This window comes from Desmodus rotundus, chromosome 2 (genome assembly GCF_022682495.2).
Source record: "Desmodus rotundus isolate HL8 chromosome 2, HLdesRot8A.1, whole genome shotgun sequence".
NCBI classification, from domain to species: Eukaryota; Metazoa; Chordata; class Mammalia; order Chiroptera; family Phyllostomidae; genus Desmodus; species Desmodus rotundus.
In genome coordinates, this window is record NC_071388.1 from 145,041,870 (window position 1) to 145,063,075 (window position 21,206).

Genomic DNA, 21,206 nt, shown 5'->3' on the forward strand with positions numbered 1-21,206 from the left:
ATAAAATACCATGGACATTTTGATATCCTTGTTTAGACTTATCAAGTTCTATACTCCAGAAATATTCATAACAAACTTCATGCTAACCCTATGCTAGTGATTTTTAGACATTCAATCAAACAAAAGCATCAGAATTATTCCCCATTATTGATGGTATGACACATGTGTTGACCTGAAAAATGAAAACTATACACATTTCAAATCATATTAAACTATATGTTAATGTGTGTGTGCACGTGTGTGTGTAGATAGTCTGTCCAGAAAAAAGTCCAACCATTGTTAATATAATGAGAAGAGCTTGCACAAAACCAGTGTAATCTGGCAGCTCAGGGGAGTGGACTGGAATAGCATGTGTGAACAATGATGACTGCACTGTACTAGTCAGTGGGGCAGTAGATGCCATTGAGAGAACATGTGTACTGTGTGGCCATTGCATTGAAAATGACTGAGTACGTAAAGCAACAAATCTGCATCAGATTTTGCATTAAGCATGAACATTCCTCCATGGAAACTGTTGGGATGATTCAGACAGCCATAGTTATGGGCAACTGGTTTTTGGCAACTTCATGAATTACATCTTGTGCAGGGTTTTTTGGCAAAGCATTGAATCATGCAGGTGACTCAGTCCCCCTACAGCCCAGATTTGGTTCCATGCAACTTCTGACTTTTCCCAAACCTAAAATCACCTTTGAAAGGGAAGATATTTCAGATTGTCAGATAGATTCAGGAATATATGATGGGGCAGTTGATGGCAGAACTGTGTGAGGTCCCAAGGTGCCAACTTTGAAGGGGACTGAGGTGTCATTGTCCTATGTACAATGTTTCCTATATCTTGTATCTTCTTCAATAAAAGGCTCTATTTCCTAGATTACACAGCTGATATGCCCTCTGGACAGACCATTATAAGTATAATGCAAATATATATGTATATTTGCTGATGAAACTTGGTATTTCTAAACACATTATTATGTTCAAAAATGTAACCAAAATTAGTTTATATATTCTAAAGTATGAAATATAGTTTATGGCCTCAGAGTTTGTTTCATGATCTCTTAGTTTTAATCTCTGCTTCCTCCCCGACTCTCCCCCACCCCAGTTAGTTTCAATTTCTCAATGAAATCAGGGTACCATTTAAACTAAAATGCTTAACTAAATAAATTTACCACTGAGTAATTACTTAACACAAATTTATCTTGAAGATATGTAAATTGTTTTCATTGTTTTTCTCTGAAAGAGGTAGTTACTTTAGCAGCATGTTAACAAAGCCCCAGAAATTATGGCTGTGCATTCATGCACAGAGATATGTATAATAATTATAGAATTGTTCTGCTCTCATATTTGGCTTTTTCATATATGTATCTGTTTTAACAAACACAAAATATTTTAATTTAACAAAATTATTATGCAGAAGCGATACATTATAAATCACAGACCTTTAAGATGACCAAAGGGCCTTATTGATTATCTGGCCTATCACCTTCTTCTTATGCAAGACTACATAGACCAAGGCTCAGGGATGTAAGTGATTTGACTAAAGGCATATTTCAAACTAGTGGACAAGACTTTGTCCAATAGTTTCAGATGAAGTCCAAAATCTTCATCTCTATATTATTTGGGACTCAGCTCTTGTGACTCCTGGCCCAGAACTCTTCGCAGACTCCTAGACTGGTCATTTTCATTGTACAAGACTCTGGTATAAGTGGTTAATTAACTCTCTAAGTGGCTAGAGGAAGACAGGGTATGTAGCAAAATCTTGGTGATTATAAATGAAATATATACTTTAAACATATATATGTGTGTGTGCGTATATATATATAAATAACTTTTAAAATACTCAAACAAATGAAAGATCTATTTTATCTTTCCAATCAGATTTAGAATTAAACATATTAGATTTTAAGGCATTGAAAATTAATCTTAACTTTAGACTTTCTAATAATATATCTTCTTATCCCTGAGAATTATTTAACCATTAAATATCAATGGTCCATTACATTTACATACATTGAAAGGGAATATATTTCAAAGATAAAGAACAAGTTTGATCCTTTATTTTGTCATATCACAGCTTTTTAACTCCGTCTTCTCATCTATTAAGTGGACTTTTAAAAACATTCAACTAACTAATTTGCAGTGATGGTAAGAATTTATATATGAAAGTTATCTGTAAGCTATCAAATGCTTCATATGTGATATGTCTGTGCGTATCTCTGTGTGTGCCTGCAATAATTTCTATTCACTTGGTTGTCAGATTCTGCTGGGGCAAAGAGAAAGGACATGTCTATTACAAAGCAGGAAGGCAAGAAATAAAGAAAAAAAGAAAAAATGCTTCTTTCAATGGAAAGTAGATTTAAAGTGAAAGATGACTATATTTATTCAAAACTACAACCCTTGCCTCTCATTGTCAGGGGAATTAATATCTCTAGGAGTTACATGTGGAATAAATGCTTAAATAAATGATCAGGGGTAGATAGCTCTAACTAATGAGAGATGGGGTGACCTTTAAAAACTCATATTTCAAAAAAAAAACACTGCCTCCTTCACTTCTACAATCTGTGTTTTCTTCTGTACAAAACAAAACAATTAATATAGTTAGAAGCGAAATTACAAACCTAAAAGAAAATAGAACTGGAAGCTAGGGGCCCCAGGTTCTGCTACTTGGTCCTTACTCCCTCTGTGTGTGACCTTAAACAAATCACTTAATCCTCCTGGGCTTCCGCCCCATCACTTCCAACACGAAGGAGGTCTAAGGTCCCTTCTAGCTTTAACACATGGTGACACTATGATTCCAACTCTTAGCTTCTCTCTCACCATATTTGACACAATTTGATTCTGGCACTGTTGACATAGTGCCAGAGCACTTCACACATTTTCAGAAAGCGGCAACAAAGCATTATCAGGTTATTAACACAGATTTTTAAGAGAAACTTTAAAACATCTTTCATTGGATGTTTGTTATATCAAGCAGTCTTTATGATACTAGATTCTTTAGTGAATATATAAAGATATACATCTAACTAAATAAACCATGTTAAGTTCATGTACTGTAAGAAGTAGAGTTGTAATATAGCTATGCATAAAATACCCATTTACTTTTCCACCATAAACATGTAAGAACTTAATTAAAAACTTAGAAAACTCTGCAAACTGTACACATTTCTTCCTGTTTTTTCATTCTCTCTATAAAGAGTTCATATGTATATGTGTATATATGTATATGTATTAAGTAAATAAATACACACACATATATTACTATACACACACACACAGAAAGCAATTCTTTCTGACATTCTTTCCGTATCTGAGTTACATCTGGTGTTTATGAAGCTCTGACTGTCTCAAGCATTGGTCTAAACAGCTTTTTCATGAAATGCCACTTAGTATTCCTGATACTCCTCTGTGCATTCTGAGTACTAGATACTGATGAAGCTGTGCTCTTCAAGTCCTATTTCCTGATTTTTTCACTCCTTTTTTTTTTCCTTTCTCAGTAACCAGAACAACCTGTGCTTCAATTAGCAGGTTATTGTAGTCAGTTTATCCAGCCTCAAGCAGATCTGAAAATCTTCATCTCTATGTCATTTAGAAATTTCTTTCCTGGGAAAAATTCCCATATTATTTTGCTCTTCCAGCTTTACTTTGTATCTCCTTTAGTCTTCCCACCAGACATAACTTACCTGATAACATTTTAAAGACCGTGTGTATGCTCACTTTCTCTTAGCAAGCATAATGCTTTCCAACTCGGTAGTAAAGAGCAACTTTGCCATTGTTCAGTTTAAAGCCTCACCTAGCATTGGAGTATATTATTTTTAGAAATAGAGCTACTATTACTTACACCCAGGTGGAAAAGAACCAGAACATTGACATATTAATTATTTAAGTTTTCATACAAGTAACACAAGCCAATGATGTAGTATTTTTGGATAATATATGCAAGAATCCCTGTGCAGACTGTTTCGCCCATATCCAGGGTCTGGACAGGACTGAGCTTAAGCCTCAGAGTAATAACGGTCTACCATTTTCTTGAAAATATCTCAAGAAAGAGATTACTTACATTATGTGCACAGATGAATTACTTCCTAGCACTTTCGTGAAGAAAGGAAGATGTATTATTTAGCAGCTTTCCAAATCATAGTAAAAGGGCTTAAATTTGTTAATTGATTTTATCCATTTTACTTTAAAAAAGTAAATAAAGTAGAATAAATGAGCCATACAGTTCCAGCCTGCTAAACATTTTAAGCCAAACTGGAAATTAATGAGGTGATTAAGGAAAAAATGGCAAGAAAGAGAAAAAAAGAGGCCTTAAATACTTAATTTGTGTGAACACAATTGTAAACACTTTTTTTATTCTATTGAATGAAAATAGAGTATTTCGTTCCAATACGCACTCCTCTCCCTGAGCACTGCCACCTAGTAGGGGCTCTTTGAGTGACAGCCGTGGTCCCCAGAGCAGACCTTTCTCTGACACCTTTCTCAGCACGCCTCCGCCCACCAGTGGCCCTGCAGGACTGGCTCCTGCTGAGGAGGCCACACACACAGTTTCCCTTCCCTATCCCACGGCGGCTGTGCTGCACTGGCACGAAGGAAAATAAGCTAGAATAGCAGAGATACATCTCACGCGTGAAGTACTAAGCCACAATTGAAGTGGCAGAGACGTCATTGTCAATCAACACCATTTTTTCTTTTTTGTAGCAAGTCTAACACAACTAACTTGGGCAGTCATCCTCCCACTGGTACAAATCAGCTAGGTACAGAGAGTCACATCTAAGTAATTTGTTAATGATCCCTAGAATAGGCAGAGGCCAGCCTACTTACCTGTCACTTCACATTCAAAATGATTTTTATATTCAAAACCTCTCATATGGGCATGATAATGCATGTTGGAAAGATTATGATAGCTACAATTTTTTAAAAACAGTATCATTACTATAACATTAATCACTAATTATATCTTAAGAGAAAAATATGAAACTGAAATTAAAAATAAACACAAAATTCTGCCTAAAGGTATTGCCAACAGTATGTTTTATTAGGAAGCATTCTAGCCTCATCCCATGCTGTAAGTCTCTCCACAAAAATAAAACATCTCCCGGCGAATGTGGACCTGATGTAGCTCTTCTAGTCAGAAGGTCAAACACACTGAACCTGCTGGCAGAGCCAAGTTCAGAGGAAATATGAAAAACACAGAAAGTAAAACCTTACGGTGAGCTATAAATACTCATAAATACACTAAAATTTATAGTTCATTATGCTCCTGCTTTGCCCTTTCTGCCAAAGTCAAAAAGCACATGCATTTCTTTCATTTTGAAAGAAATTTACTGTACATTAGGAAACGAGCCACATAGTGGTCCCAAACCTACCGATTCTCAGCAGGTCAAATAGGTGCTGATTGCAGATTTGAACTAGATTCATCCTTCACAGTTTTACACAAGAACATTGGGTTGTAAATGCAGGGTGTTCATGTGTGTGTACTGTTACCTCACTCTCCAAAGTCACAGTCACCGGAAGATATCTCACCATGAAATCAATGATAATGAAATTGCCAGTAAGATTTCCTGGTTTTCTAATCTCTCAAACTAGGTAAAATATCTACTAACAGGGAACTGGAGCATCTATGGCAATGATACTAAGCATAGATACTTTCTTCAGCACTGGAATCATCTGATAAAATCAATTTAAAAAAATTTCTAACCTAAAACATGTGTACCTTTAGTAAAAAGGGTCTTTTAAAAGTACTTCATTTTTAATTATTTTTATTGATTACGCTATTACAGTTATCCCAATTTTTCCACCTTTGCCCCCTCCACCCAGCAACCCTTCTTCCTCAGGCAATCCCCACACTATTGTTCATGTCCATGGATCATGCATGTAAGTTCTTTTGCTACTCCATGAATAGTACTTCAGATATAAACAGCTATTTGTTTTAGTATAGAGCTGTTTCATAAATTTATTTTATTTTGATTCTGTTTAATGAATGTGCTCTTTATATACAATAGGCCTTTTATATGAAATTATAAATGTTTTAATCGACAGTGTATTTATTGAACCATAACAGGCATATCATTTAGAGCTTTGCTATTCAATGTGATCCAGAGACCAGAAATACTGGCCTATCCTGAGAGCTTATTTTGCTCTTTCTTTTTTTTTAAATTACATTTTATTGATTATGCTACTACAGTTATTCTGCTATTTCCCCATTTGCCCTCCTCCACCCAGCATCCCCCACTCCATCAGGCGACAGCCCCCACCATTGCTCTTGGCCATGGGTCGTGTGTATAAGTTCTTCGTTATTATGTCTTATACTGTACTTTACATCCCCATGGCTATTCTGTAACTACCTATTAATCCCCTCACTTCTTTATCTATTCCCCACACGCCTCTCCCATCAAAACGCTCTATGTATCCATGATTCTGTCTCTGTTCTTCTTGTTTGCTTACTTCGTTTTTTAGATTCAATTGTCCAGGTATGTATTTTTGCCATTTTATTGTTCATAGCTTTGATCTTTTTCTTATATAAGTCCCTTTAATATTTCATATAATAATGGTTTAGTGATGATGAACTCCTAGTTTTTTCTTTTCTGGGAAGCTCTTTAATTGCCCTTCCATTCTAAATGATAGCTTTGCTAGGTAGAGCAGTCTTGGATGCAGGTCCCTGTTTTGCATGACTTCGGATATTTCTTGCCAAGCCCTTCTAGTCTTCAAAGTTTATTTTGAGAAATCAGCTGACAGTTTTATGAGAACTCCCCTGTAGGTACCTAACTTCTTTTCTCTTGCTGCTTTTAAGATTCTCTCTTTATCTTTACCCTTTGGCATTTTAATTACGATGTATCTTGAATGGGCTTCTTTGCACTCATCTTGTTTGGGACTGTCTGTGCTTCCTGGACTTGCATGTCTATTTCTTTCACCATATTAGGAAAGTTTTCTTTCATTATTTTTTCACATAGATTTCCAATTTCTTGCTCTTTCTCTTCTCCTGGCACCCTTAGGATGTGAATGGTGGACCTCTTGAAGTTGCCCTAGAGGCTGTTTATGCTATCCTCAATTGTTTGGATTCTTTTTTCTTCTTCTTGTTCTAATTGGTTCTTTTTTGCTTTCTTATGATCCATATCGTTGATTTGAATCTCTGCTTCATCCACTCTGCTGTGGTTTCCCTGTAAATTGTTCTTTATTTTAATTAGTGTATCCTTCATTTCTAACTGGACCATTTTTATGCTGCTGAGGTCCTCACTAAGTCCCCTGAGCATCCTTATAAACAGTGTTTTAAACTCTGCATCTGATAGATTGCTTACTGCAATTTTGTTTAGCTCTTTTTCTGGAGTTTTGATCTTTTCTTTCATTTGGGCCATGTTTCTTTGTTTCTTCATTCTGTCAGCCTCCCTGTGTTTGCTTCTATGTATTAGGTAGAGCTGCTATGACTCTTGGTATCTTGGTAGCCTGGCCTCATGTAGTAGGTGTCCTGGAGGGTGCAGTGGCAGAGCCTCCCCTTTCACCCAAGCTGGGCACTCAAGGTGCACCCTTCATGTGGGCTGTACACCCTCCTCTTGTAGTTGAGCCTTAGTTGCTGTTGGCAGATCAATGGGAGTGATCTACCAAGGCTAATCAGCTACAAGGATTGGCTGTGACCACTTACCAACAACCTCTGCCCTCTGTGGAGGATCAGCTGTGCAGGGAGCAGAGTGGTGGTGGTCTAACATGGTCTATAGCTGTCCACTGGGTGCCCTCACCCTGGGGTTTCCTAGGTGATGCAGGCCAAGGTCAGCCCCCACCTGTGTTTTGCCCAGGGCCACCCTGCCTGAGCTATAAAGTAATCTGAGATGGCTGCTACTTTTGCTGGGCTTGGAGATTCTCAGGTGAAGCTGAACTGTGTGAATCTAGGCTGGCTCCTGACAGTACAGGGCCTGGGGCTCACTGAGGCCAGCTATTGCTTGTTTGATAGGATTTAGGGAAGTTGTGAAGCACAAGCCAAGACCAACCATTCAAATGGAAAAGCATCGTGGGTGGGCCAATAAATTGGGTGGGTCGGATGCTCTGGGGATCTTCAAGGCAGGTCAAACAGTGTTAGCCAGGTTGATGGAGACTGGAATATGGCACCACCTTATTGGCTCAGTGGGGGGAGGGTTTAGAAAGGGACAATGCCTCTGCTCCCCTTGAAGCCAGAAACTAATGCCTTCAATTTCTCCTTATATACCACTGGTGCCTTTTACGCTGCTACCCTAGTGCTGGAGCTCAGAGGGAGTGAGTCTGAGTATGGGAGTCCATGTGTGGTTTCTTTAAGAGGAACTGCTTGGGGCTTCAGAAGTTTCTTTCACTGACTGAATCCTCACTGGTTCTTGTAAGCAGAAGTTATGGGGACTTATCTTCCTGATACTGGAACCCTGGCCTGGGGGGCCTGGTATGGGGCTGGGACTCCTTGCTCCCGAGATACCCCTCCCAAATTTTTATTCACCACACATGGGTGAGGGTCCAGCCCATTCCCTGTCTGCACCCTTCCAGCAGGTCTTGATGGATATGGTTTCTTTAATTCCGTAGTTGTCAGACTTCCACTAAACTTGATTTCTGACAGTTGAGTGATGTCTTTTCTATATTTTAGCTGTAATTCAGAAGTGGTTGTATGAAGAGGCAAGCCATGTCTTGGCCAGAAGTCCTCCTGAGAGCTTATTAAAAATGCAGAATTTCAGGCCCTCCTCCAGAACTACTGAATCATAACTGGGATTTTGACATGGTTCTTCTGTGATTCTTGTTCATAATAGAGTTGAGAGATAAGGATATAAAACAATAGTTTTAGTAGAAAGGATATAGAATTTAAAAAATATTTTTAGCAACAAAATAACCCATAAATTATTCCTCTAATGCCCAACTGCTATTAGTGCACTTTAATTTCTGTCCATAAAGTAATAGGTTCATATATCTCAGAATTATTTTGTAGGGCAGTGATAAAAATATTTTTAAAATAATATGCCACAGGATTTATTCTTCCCTGAAAATATAATCATATATTTTTATGAAAGATGATTTTTGTCTTAACAACTATGCAAATTAAAATCGCACACAAATAATCAGGTCCTTGATAGGTCCCACTGACTAGAAAATTGGCAAATTTCCTCTTCAGTGGTATTCACTCTCAATAATTTATCTAGCAATTTTGTTTTACTTTAATCTTGTTTTCCTTATAAATGCAATATAACCATTACAAAATAAAACACTCTCCTACAATAAAACATGTTATTTCATTTCTTAAAGAAGCGTGGTCCTTGGATATAAAGCATTTATCTTTATTCAACATCAGTTGCCTCTCTAGGTCAGGTCTGAAATTCATTGCCATAGCAATGTGGAGAACTGCCTTGGAGGCTACCTTAGCTTTAGCTTTAACCTGGCCTTGTACAACAAAAGATTATTAATCTCCAGGTCTCCTGATCTGGTTCTTTTGAAGAGCTATGAACACACCTACTGTGTTAGGTTTTCCAGACATATTTTAAAGGAACTAATATCTACAGTGTTCTAGTCAGAGCAAACGGAGCCAATTTTGAATGTACCTGCCACCTAGAATTTGCTCTTCTACCACTCATGAATATTCCTCTTGAAAGCTCCAAATGCTTCTTCAAAAACCCAAATATTAAAAGCAAGGACTATCTGTCAGTTTATGAATATATCACATATATTTACCTATCTATCAAAGCTACTTAATCTTTTGGGAAGTATACTTTGTAGACCACTTGGAAAATCTCACAAATCTGATAAATTATATTTTAGATCAATGTACACCTACCTTTGTTCCAAAACTATGTATACAATTTCAAGTATTTCACTGGCCTCTAATGGCCTAGTCCGAGAACTCCAATTAAAGAACCCTAGCTGCAAATTCTGTGCAAAGTTATCAAGTCCTGATATGCACTGAAATAAATACTTGTAATATATTTCTAGAAGGCATATGTAACTTGTTTCACCTTTGATAAGTATGTTTATCTTAAAAATGGCTTTGTATTTTTATTTTTTTTAATGTAAACTCAATGTTAGGAATCGTTTAGGCTTGAAAATTAAACATTCTGAGAGGGATTATGAATTATTTCATTAAAACTCTCTTCTGAAACATTAATTAGAAACACATGAGTTACTTTCCTTTGGTATCTCAAACTTTAGAATGAAATATTATCTGCAAAATTTTTCATACCTCTACTTAAAAAGTAACTGAATAAAAAAAGTTTGAGAGCATCACAAGATTTTTTTAAATATATTTTATTGATTATGCTATTATAGTTGTCCCATTTTTTTCTTCCCTTCATTCCCCTCTGCGCTGTACCCCCCCTGCCACCAGGATTCACCGCCCTTAGTTCAGGTCAGTGGGTTGTATATATAAGTTTTTTGGCTTCTCCATTTCCTATACTATTAACCTCCCCCTGTCTATTTTCTACCTACCATTTCTGCTTCTTATTCCCCTACCTTTCCCCCCATTATCCCCCACCCCCTCCCTGCTGATAATCCTCCATGCAATCTCGATTTCTGGGATTCTGTTCCTGTTCTAGTTGTTTGCTTGGTTTGTTTTTGTTGTTGTTGTTGTTGTTTTAGGTTTGATTGTTGATAGTTGTAGTTTGTTGTCATTTTACTGTTCATAGTTTTGATCATCTTCTTTTTCTTAGATAAGTCCCTTTAACATTTCATATAATAAGGACTTGGAGATGATGAACTCCTTTAACTTTACCTTATCTGGGAAGCACTTTATCTGCCCTTCCATTCTAAATGATAGCTTTGCTGGATGGAGTAATCTTGGATGTAGGTCCTTGCCTTTCATGACTTTGAATACTTGTTTCCAGCCCCTCCTTGCCTGCAAGCTTTCTTTTGAGAGATCAGTTGATAGTCTTATGGGAATTCCTTTGTAGGTAGCTGTCTCTTTTTCTCCTGCTGTTTTTAAGATTCTCTCTTTATCTTTAATCTTGTGTAATGTAATTATGTTGTGCCTTGTGGTGTGCTCCCTTGGGTCCAATTTCTTTGGAACTCTCTGAGCTTCCTGGATTTCCTGGAAGTCTAATTCCTTTGCCAGATAGGGGATGTTCTCCTTCATTATTTTTTCAAATAAGTTTTCAGTTTCTTTCTCTTTCTCTTCTCCTTCTGGTACCCCTATGATTCAGATGTTGGAACATTTAAAGTTGTCCCAGAGGTTCCTAAGTCTCTCCTCAATTTTTTGAATTCTTGTATCTTCATTCTCTTCTGGTTGAATGTTTGTTTCTTCCTTCTGCAAATTGTTGATTTAAGTACCAATTTCCTTCCCTTCACTGTTGGTTCCCTGTATATTTTTCTTTATTTCACTTTGCATAACTTTCACTTTTTCCTCTTTTTCCTGATTACCAGTGTTTTGAACATGTATCTGATAGGTTGGCTATAGCTTCATCGCTTAGTTCTATTTTTTAAGCTTTGATCAGTTTGCATTTGGGCCACATGTTTTTTGTCTTGGCACACCTATCACGTTGCAAGGGATGGAGCCTTAGGTAACCCACTTTGCTGCCTTGTGCTGCTATATGTGGGGAAGGGACCTGAGAGGGAACAGTGCTGCTTGGTGGGCTCTCAGCTGGCTTTCTGTTACTTCCCCCACTACCCACAAGCAAATTGGGCCCTTCTGGTGCTGATTCCAGGTGGGTGGGTTTGTGTACATTCTAGGACCCTGTGGGTCTCTCCAATGAACTGTCCTGTGAGTCTGGGAGTTTCTCCTGCTGCTGAAACCCCCACAGATTTTTACAACCAGAGGTTTTGAGGCCTGTTTTCCTGCACGGGGACCCTGGGTTGTGTGGTCTGTCTCGCTCCCCAGTTGTTCCTCCCAGTTTATCCACATGCAAATGTGGGACTATCTGTTCTGCCAGCCACAGCCCACCTGCCCAGTCCTCCGGCTGCTGTTTGCCACTCATCCTCTCATCCAGATTGTCCATCTCTGCCCCTTCTATTGGTCTGAATGAATGTTATTTTAACTCCTTGGTTGTCGGACTTCCATGTAGTTTGATTTTCTGGCAGTTCTGGTTATTTTTTATTTTTTAAATATGTGTTGTCCTTCTTTGGTTGTGTGAGGAGGCAAAGTGTATCTACCTATACCTCCATCTTGGCCGGAAGTGCATAAGATTTTAAAAAAAGGAAAAAGAAAAGTAAACCATTAACCTAGAAACGTTCATGAATTCATTACTGTCAAAGCAGTGGAGAAATGACATAGCCTGGGATTATGGTACCTCTCTTATGAGTATGTCTATTGTAGATCCATTTTCAAATCAACATTGCTTTTATTTGGGCTAGCACATATTAGTGTTCCTTAAAAATGCATAATTTTGAATATTATAAAAAATGAGCATGTCACATGATATACACATCTTTGGTGGGTAAAATATATCACTTATAGTACAAAGTCTATTCTGGCCTAAATTCTCACCATGTTTCCTCCGGCTATGCCACAACTTGAAATGAATCACGAACATAAGGTAATGTTACACCACTGAAGTCTTCAAGTCCAAAACAAAATGCCTGAAGCCTACTCCATATATTAATTTCAGATATGCTTTAACCTGCGGAGGAGTAATATGGTTTTGAGGAAAGTACTCTGTAAAGAATTCGTCATAAATTCTTTACAGGAAAGAGTTTACAGTAAAGAAAGTACAGAGTAAAGAATTTGTCATTAATCAACTGTTTACTCCATCTTTCCTACAACTTTTAAGATTACATTTTATTGAATTCCACTTTTCAGCAAAGCTAGAAATAGAGTTATTTTGACTTTCAGGCTGCATTACTAGAAGCGCTATAACAAGAAGGATGGTGGTAATAATTGACCAATTGTGCACTTCAACTCACACAAAATATTCAAGACAATGTCAGTGACAAACTGGAATGCAACTATGTGACAGCCAGAATGGCAAAGTAACTTAAAACTCTGAGGATGGAAACATACAACTGCCTTCAATTATTTGAAGATTTACCCATCAGAATGTAGATCATATTTCTTCTGTGAGGCTCTAGAAAGAAGAGCAAGAACCAGTTGGTAGAAATTATGCCTGGATATAAAAATGGATGGACCACTTCATAGACATTAATTTCCCATTAGTGAATTTATGCAAGACAAAGCTGAGATAGAGAACAGCAGAAGAAGCTGTGAATTCCCACATCAATTCACATCAGGATTCTGTTTGCCAGAACCACAGCTTTTCTCTTTATATTTGTCAGCAATAACTTAGTAGGCTATCTATTATTTTGTCCCTAATGCCATTATTAATTAGACAGTTTCATAAATCCCTTCTTACTATTCCATCTCTGTCACTTATATGGTATTGTGACATCTTTTATTTAATGGTTGAGAGCTATGATATGTCCTCTGCCATTCAGTGATCCTATTATTGCCACAAAAACCACAGAACCCTAGTCCATCTTTGTTCTCCCTCCTGCCTACGGAGGACAGCCACCACTTATCTTTGCAAGGATGCTAGGAGAATCTCTTGGCCTTATCTGAGAAAAGCTTAAGGGGATGTATATATTACAGAACCACTCCCGCACTCCTGTTTTTCCTGTGCCACCAGCATGCCAGGAATATGCCAGGATTGCAACATCACTGATTTTACACTCTTCAATTAAGGCTTCAATTAAGCAGCATAAAAGACTGTTAAAGCCAATGCTAGGTACTTAAATCAAATCAACACAATAAATTCAAAATCCTGAGAGACTATACCTATGTCAATGAGTTCTTTCCATTCTAATCTAATGTCTTGGCTCTTTTTTTTTTTTTTACATGCTTAAAATTAACTCCCTTACAGGTACCCCAGATTCATGCTGATTCTTATTTCAAGATCTTGCAACCTTTTTATGTGCAAGTTACCTCATTCTGGGTCAGACTTTGTTTCTCTTTACCTGGGTTATGTTCGATTGAGTTTTTTGTGATCATGGAAGTGCATTGTTGGGTGTTTTTGTGAAGAAGATCCAGTGATTGCTTATGAAGCATCTCTCCCACATGCAAATATTACAGATTTCTATACGGGTAAAGACTGGTTTCCCAAGATTGAAAGGAGAGGGATATGTGGAAACTTTCTATACTTTTGCATAATTTTGCTCTGAACCTAAATATATTTTAAAGAATAAAACCTATTTTCAAAAGAAATTGCCATCCAACTTCTCAATTTTTTAACCAACATTGTCACCAACATGACTAAGTGCCATAGACACGCGATCATCCAATGACTTTCCTTCCACTTGCTTTCATCCCATGCTACTGCAGTTTTAATTGAAATAATTTGAAAACTATTGAAGGTTTTATGTTTAATTTGACTCTGGAAATTAAAGTATCATCATAGTAAGTTGCTTATCAAATATGTCAACAAACCAATAATAGGGTCTACCTTTGAGCGTTTTTATCTTGAGGCTAGCCCAAATTTAGTGTATATTAGTTACAATTCCAGCAGGAAACCCACAATACATTAAAAGGCATATAGAATAAGTTTCAATATTGGGAATATTTCAAATGTTATGGGCAGGATTAAGGGAACCAACAATGGAAAACAAAGCACACTATGGACCCAAGGAAATAGGAAGTTACAGTATTACCATATCTAAGTTCAAAATGTCAAGTGGTATCTGCCGTTAAAGAATGTGGTAAGAACATAGCTAAAAAAAAAAAAAGTCAATGTGTTTTTTTGTTCTGTGGTCTCAGGTGCACAAACATAACCATTACTGAATTGCACCTTGGGTTGGGGGAAGAGAGGAGGATAAACTCTCTGACTTACCTTCCCTTGCATCTTGTAGTCTCCTTCTGGGGTCTCCCACTGGTCAAACTCAAATGCTGACAAGGTGCAAGGGATTCTGGATAGTTCAATCCATAGCTTTTTCTCCTCCAGTGTTTTTTGCCCCAGTAAACTAATAAAACAGCTATGAATCTTTCTCTCTCAATCCTAAATATTTGCCTAGCATTTACCAAAGCCAACCAAGCATATTTTTAATATACAGGTGATTCTTGACAACATGGGTTTGAACTTTGTGGGTCCACTTATGTACAAACAGTATTTTAAAGTTGTGGTTGGGAATCTGCAGATGTGAAGGGCCCACTCTATGCATTATTCTATGCCATTTTATATAAAGGACTTGAGCATCTGTGAAATCTGGTATCTTTGGGGGGGGCCTGGAAACAATTCTCTGTGAATGCTGAGAGATGACCGTAGCAAAGTTCTGGGGGAGTCAGAAGTTATATGTTAATTTATGGCAGCACAGGGAGTCAGTGCCACTAATCTCCCATTTGTTCAAGGGTCCACTATAACCATGAATTCATGCATTTAAACCTATTTGATGAGTTATAATACATTGCATTGAAATCCTTACTGACACTTTATTTTTTTCATCTTTGGCTCTTGGAGCTTGTTTAGGTTGACTCCTGAGTTCTATGAATATGGCCTTAGGTTCTTAAAATTTTTTTCTTTTTTGTTGTAATATATTTTACAGGTCCATCTTATATTTTACCTGATCCAGACCTAGATCTAGAATCAGATTTTTCTGCTATGCCTACTGTCTTTTCAATGACAGTAGATTTTAGAAATTGCATTCTGGGTGCTAAGAAAGTTTACCAATACTAGGTTCATTATCTTTCCCAGTCTTTTGAGTGGAGAGACATAGAAAGTATGTGTTTGTGTGTGTTTGCATGTGTGTGTGTGTTTTCATGTTTCTTAAGACATGCTACATAGTCTGCTTTTATTAATGATTTCCAATTCAAATAAAGCATTTTAACTTAAACATATATATGTAATATACACATAATTATACTGAAGATCTTTGTTCTCAATGATATAACATATTCATTTGATACATCCCATAATTTTCACACAATCAATTCAGAGTAACTTTGACACTACTACCATTGCGGTGGTCATGCAAGAGAGTTTAGGGTTGTTTGCTTTTTCCCTTAGACATACACAACACCAGAGATATAAAAGCAAATTAGTTTATTTTGTTTTATAATTTATAAAATATTTACATTTCCCCAAAGTTACAAATTTATAATTTATTTACAGAGAAGTCCAGCCTCTATCACTGTCCTATCCACTCTATTTCTTTCCTCCCACAGTAGGTAATATATACACTTTTAATTTTCATAATTTACATACCTATTTAATGTACCCAAATATACACATATATAAATTCCCTATTTTTAAGTGGTAGCATACTGTACACATATAATACATATACCATGCTGTATAGTATACACATACCATATTTTTGGACCATAAGACACTGGATCATAAGACGCACCTAGGTTTTAAAGGAGGAAAATAGGGGAAAAAATGTTGAAGCAAAAAATGTGGTAAAATATTTAATAACATTCTTTAAAGCAGAAGCCCTTTTCTGCTTTGACATCTTTTCACAATCACAGTAGATTCAGCAGGAAATAACAGTACATTATCGTATCTTTCCACAAAATACAGTAATGACAACTATCAGCACTGTGTCCTTCATAGTTATGGGGGCACTGCAGCTGAGAACATCAGTGGATGACGCACTGTTATGGGGAGATCTGCTGCTGACACTGTTATGGGAGATCTGCTGCTGACACTGTTTTGGGGGGATCTGCTGCTGGAGGGCCACAGGTTGTACAACACTCTTGTACGGGGACAGCAGTTTTGCACAACCTGTGTGGCTCTGCAGCTGTTGCCAAATTACAGCTCCCATCATCCCAACCTGTCTAAGCATGATGGGAGTTGTAGTTTTGCAACAGCTGCAGGGCCACATTGACAGGTGACCCTGCAGTGGAATTTGCCTATGTTAATGTTAATGGGGGACACACCAGTCACTTGGTGGAGGCACATTTGGGCGCCGCAGACCAGCCACCCCTCAGCAAACCAGGTAAGCTACATCCGGATTATAGGATGCACCCCCATTTTCCTCCCAAATTTGGGGGGAAAATGTGCATCTTAATAGTCAAAAAAATATGGTATATACTATACATATATAATATTGTATTTCTCTTAATGGTTGTTTCATTGAGCATAATATGCTGAAGATCATACTTTATTTTTTATTCAGTTGCATAGTATTCTCTTGTTTATTTAACCAATTCCTTGTTGCTGGACATATGTGTTCTCTTTTATCTTTTGCTGTTAAAAAATAATGGGGCATATTTTCAATATTCTGTCGGTTTATTACCTATGTGTTCCTAAAAGTGTAGCAACTAATTACATGTGCCTTCGTAGGAGAGAAAATACAGAGTATAAAGTACCAACTGCACTTGAATCTAATTAAACTTCTATATGTAACTATAAGTTTACAATAAATATAGGAAGTCAACCAAATCCAGAATGTTGGAAATTCTTCAGAGCAATCTCCAAAATTTTAAGTTGAAAAATGTCAAAAAAAGGAGGATGAACAGTTATGTAGTTTAAATGATATGAGAATTAACTGACCAAGTAAGTGCATTATATACTTTATTAAGTTCACATCCAAAAACCATTTGAAAAAAAATAGAGTTCATCTAAAAAGTGGAGACATATGAACTTGAACCAATGTTTTAAGTGACATTAAAAATCATATTTGAAGTATTATTTGGTAAAGAAATCTTTAATTGTTAGAGATACCTACTGAAGAATCTAAGTTGATAGGATTTTTTTTCTGGAATTTGCTTTAAAATACTACAACAAAAATATTGAGGGTGATATGATATAGTATTTGGGATGTGCTTTTAAGTATTTCTACTAAAATTGGAGGATACATAAAACAAAATTGACAAAATATTTATAATGGCTAGGGTTATAAAGAATCCTTACAATAGTTCCTTATCCAAACATGTTTAAATCATTATGGTTTGGTGCATTACAAAAGGTTCCAAAGATCCCATCAGTCTTCACTAAATATTTCAAAGTGAATTTGTTCTAATTTTCATTATGAACACTGTAAAAGGAGATCCCTGGAAATTTTTCCTTCAGTTATCTATTCTTTGTTGGTCACAGTTTAATCTGTATCAATACCTGACAAAATACATTTGATTTTTTTTAAACTGGCAGGTTATTTCATAATTTATACATTCTGTGAATAAATTATTTATTTGTTTATTACCCAAGCAGCTACAAACATGTGCACAGAAAAGGGAAGAAGAGAGCTGCTGAAGTGTAGTCCAGACCATCAGTGAAATTTTGTCTTATAGCACAGCACCCGTGAACGCAGTACTTGCAATGTTCAACTCCCAAATACTCACCAGTTACCTCACTATTTCTTCTGAAATGCATGGTAATTTTTGTTATGGTTCTTGTATTTCCAGGTTATTCACTTTAAATATATAAATATTATGATTTTGTCTTAATCATACTATGAATTACTAAGGTTTTTTCCTTGTTTTTTTTTAATCATATAGAGCTACGTTTATTATTCTGTGTCACCTAATGCACAAATACCCTGCCAAGATAAAGTCCACCTTGCATCAGTTCTGCCAAAATACTGTTAGGCAAATCTTAGGAAACCTGAGCATGTTGTTTCAAACAAACATTCATAAATTAAAATATCAATTTCAACAGACATGTTTTCTCTTTCCACAAATAATTGTGAAGGACTCAGAATTAAGAGAGCTTTTATTTAAATACGAGTAGTTTATCATAAATTCAATTGAGGAATGGAGAAGTAACTTTTGTAATATATGTAAAGACACTGGCACTCTATTATTATCATTATTTATTTTAAAATAATACAGTATCTCAAATTGACATACTTTTTCATTTTATCCCTTTACTCTGAGAGATAGTAGAGATATGTTAACATTAAAAAATATGTACTGCAAGATCACAACTTTTATTTTTCATCTCAAGTGTGTGGAGTTCAAATTGCATCTCAGTTCAGTCTATATAAATAATGTGCTCTGAACACTGGCTTAGATGCGTGAATGCTACTGCTAAAGACACATTTCTACTCTTGAAGCTACATTCATGTGTAAGTAACTAGGCCTACAGTCATTAATAAATAGTAATGTCCATTTTCTAATATAAAAAAAATAGTATATTTTGAACAAGCTTGATAGGTTTTTTAAATTTTTTTTCTTCCATTTGCATACTCATTTATGAGGTCAACCACATTTGGCAGGTTCACTTAAGATAACCCCTATAGAATATAAATGATATAAAGATAGTTATGATTGAGGTTCTTTTAAAACTCTGAACTTTGAGATACATAATTGTTCTTACTTCACACTTTATTTGACATGGTAAACACTAATTCTGTTATAAATCGGTGTCTCAGCTGCACGTAGCAACTGGAGTAGACCATTGAGCCGTCCTCTTAAATATTATGACATGGAGAAAATCACATTGTGCTTTAACCTATCAACAAAGGAGCAAAGCAATTACAGAGCTAAACAGAGTCCAGGAAGACCCAATAAAGAAAAATCCAAGAAAATTTGGTGAAAATTCTTAAGGGGCCTTCCAATGTTTAATTTAGGCCTGCGGCATGATTAATATTCTGATTCTAATTCAAAAGACTGAACCACAAAGGTACATCTTTAGGGTATTTTTAATAAGCATAGTACAACACTCTGTGAATTAACAGCTGGTCTGACTGGTATTTTACTTCTTCTTTGCTTACTCAAGTGAAGCAGTTAATATTAGTATAATCATCAAACTAACACTGGTCTGGCAGAGGGACAGATTTTTTTTTCTTAGTGTTGTGATGTAGAATACAAATTTTGAAGTACACATGCAAAAAAAAAAAAAACACCCCAAGGTTGCATTAATAGTAATCAAACTATTGGTTTAGATCCTATACCCGGTAGAAGTTCTTAAGAAAAGAATTTAAAAAAGGAAAATAAAAAATTTAAAGCCCTATTGGAAAACATACAATGGCATATTTGTATATTTTACACTTTGAAAGGACAAGCAAAATATCAAGTGCTAAAATAATTTAATAAATTGAATAGATACTTATGAGAAACATTGATAAACATATTATGATGAAAAAGTGATAACCATCATTCACTGTCAAATTATTGCTGAAAACATCTAATCCCCTTAAAATAGAAAAGTCTTTCTTCATAAAACTGTGTGAACAGTTATATTTTATATATACATAAAACAAAGGTCACATTATCTTAGACAATGAAGAAAAATATTTAGATCATTCCTTATTAACTTTTATAATTTTGATTGTTTGAAAACAAGATGCTAGTCCTTTTTGTAATCTGATGCTTTGACATCAGATTCAGACTGAGATTAATCATTAGTTGTTATTACTTGTTGAAAAGAAAAAATTTAATTTATTTAATCTTAATTTTCAATATATTTGCAGAGGAAACAAAGCAAAATTTGGAATATAATATTTTTTTTGTTTTATGCATGCCATATTTCATTTTCTTGAAATTTTTATAGAAAAACTCATTTTAAGCATTATTTATGAGTTATTTTAATCTATATGCTCAAGTATGATCATTCTCCAATTTACTGAACAAAATTATAATTTACACATACTTATTTAAATTTCTTATTGATGACAATTAGCATGTAAAATCTTTACCACTTGCTTATTGCCATTGCATTTACAGCAAAAGACAATACAATATTTTTGATATAAACAATATTTTTGATATTTTGATAGTAAAATATTAACTAAAATATTACTTTGGTTTTATTAAATTTCATAAAATTCAAAATATTAATTTTGTAATACTCAAAGATATATACTAAAATACTAAATAACTGTGTTAATGTTTTAAGAGTCTTCTCTTTATTTGAAATTTTATAATCAACTATTTTTTTAAAATTTAAAATCAAATGAACAAAATTAGCTAACAAACAAAATAGAAAGAGACTCATAGGTACAGAGAACAGAGTAACTGCTGTCAGAGGGGAGGGTGGTTGGGTGAAGAGGGTAAAGGGATTAAGCAAAGAAAAAAAAAAAAACCTCACAAACACAGACAACAGTATGGTGATTACCAGAGGGAAAGGGAGCTGAGAGGAGGTAGAAGAGGGTACAAGGGAGGTAAATGGTGATGGACTTGCAATGGTGAATACAAAATACAGATGATAAATTATGGAATTACACACCTGAAATCTATATAATTTCATTAACCAATGTCACTCCCATAAATTCAATTTTAAAAAAGAAAAGAATATAGAACTACATTTTTTAAATGACCCATTTAATCACACTGGTAGACATTATGCAAATGTCTACTTAGTGAATTAGGAACTTGAAATGTGTCAGAATATCACATACACTTAGAAACATTTTAATATTTTTAA